This window comes from Sinocyclocheilus anshuiensis, unplaced genomic scaffold (genome assembly GCF_001515605.1).
Source record: "Sinocyclocheilus anshuiensis isolate Anshui unplaced genomic scaffold, SAMN03320099.WGS_v1.1 scaffold1638, whole genome shotgun sequence".
NCBI classification, from domain to species: domain Eukaryota; kingdom Metazoa; phylum Chordata; class Actinopteri; order Cypriniformes; family Cyprinidae; genus Sinocyclocheilus; species Sinocyclocheilus anshuiensis.
Genome location: NW_015542885.1, coordinates 311,728 through 313,555, shown reverse-complemented (window position 1 = coordinate 313,555; position 1,828 = coordinate 311,728). Strand labels below are relative to the sequence as shown.

The 1,828-nt window shown below is 39.9% G+C and overlaps 1 protein-coding gene across 1 annotated transcript in view; it reads right to left on the bottom strand.

The window, feature by feature from the left end:
* Positions 1–1,828, bottom strand: part of LOC107694656 (ephrin type-A receptor 4) — a 41,475-nt gene that overhangs the window by 1,171 nt on the left and 38,476 nt on the right. The window lies entirely within an intron of this gene.

Here is a 1,828-nt window from a genome sequence, read left to right as displayed (position 1 = left end):
CGGCAAAGACAAAAAAAAAAAAAAAAAAAAACAGTAAGGTCATTAATAATGTTACAAAGCAGCACAACTCTTTTTGACACTGAAAATAATAAGAAATGTTATATTAGAGTGCATATTAGAGTGATTTCTGAAGGATTTCTGAGGACTGGAGTAATGGCTGCTGAAAATTCAGCTTTATTATCACAGGAATACATTACATTTTAAAATTAAAATAGAAAAAAAAAGTTAGAAAGTTATTTTTGATCAAATAAATACAGCCTTGGTGAGCATAAGAGATGTCTTGAGATGCTAGATCTTTAGCTTATGAATGCATTTAATTTGCTTAATCTTGAGTTTCCAAGTTGGAAATCCAACTTCCATTGTACAGAATACAACATTAAAGCAAGCAGATCTTTTGTAGCTGCATAATAGCAGCTGATTGGCTGCAGTTTGTCCTATTTAGAACCAATCAGAGTTTGTAGATCTGGGTCCTGAACCGATTATCTGCTTCAATCATATGTCTTCAAGAGCAAAAACACTGTTTTTTGCATCAAAATGTCAAGAAAACTGCAGAGATTTTATGGTTTGTCGCCGCATGCACTCAAGGCACTCTGCACGCACATTAGCACATTTGAATGACACTTCCCAATCAAGCCCTAACGTGTCCGTCTGCTAGCCCCTCCTCCTCTTCGCTCCTATTTGCGAGTGGGATTTCTGTGTGGGTTTGTTTACTGAATGCAGCCGTTGCTGGAGGCTATCAGGGCTGGATTCCCACATTACCTGCCAGTCAGTACCGAGACAAGGCAATGCTATGGCAACGCAGTCCTCTCTCATGGAGCCAAAAGGAAGGAGCACAGGGGCTTCACAAAAGAGGACAATGGCACACGCACACACATACCTACACAGAGCTGCTTACAAACGCATACGCACATACACGCTTCACCTCAAAGGAATCATTTCAGTGTTCTAGCGGTGTGTTCATTATGCAAATACAATCTTGTATTTAATGCCAGCGCATAAAAGACTGCGCCCACCAAGTCCGTCTGTGAATGCTTTCTGCGTAGACGGCTGGCATCCTGCTTCTCTCCCGCTCTCTGAGGCTTAGGAGCATTTTGTCTTTATTTATTTAGGACAATTTCTACATCATTAGTAATTTATTTAACAGGTTTAATTGGCCCGGTTGGAGGCGTAGGCTACAAGAGGGCTGCCATTGTCTGTTTGTAATAACAGTTATCCTGAAGACACTACTTCTGCCATGCTGAGGATTTTGGGAGAAGGTCTGCTAATAACAAACAGCACTCCGACGCTTCAAACTAAGACAGCCATGAGACGCCAGTCCAGTGAAAGGAAAAGTTCTGATCACAATGGTATCATAAATTTTCTTAATTTTATCTCATAATCCTAAAAAAAATAAAAATAATTAAATAGTCCAATTCAGTTTAGACCAGTTAATGTGCATGCACATTGCCAACAAACTCATCAAAAATGGGAAATGGCAAACTTAAAGGCGTACTTTCATTCCTAGAATCGCCATTTTTATTTTTCATGTATTTTTCCATGAGTGGTGTCTCTCCTGCTACTTATGTCTCTGTCTTTGCTCTCTGTTTAACTCCTGTTCACTTTCTCTCTCTGTAACCCATCTGTTGGCATTGTCTTCACTAATACATCAGAGAGGATGGGGATTTGCCAGGGCTGTCTGGAGAAAAGATGTGACTCGGTGGGATTGTGGGATTGTTACGTGTCTGCAGAAGCCCCTGCATATGAATGCAGCTCTCTCCATGCAGTCTACCAAAACAAACTTAAAAAAAAAAAAAAAAAAATCTTTATCTTTGTGTTTCTCTAGAGCTCC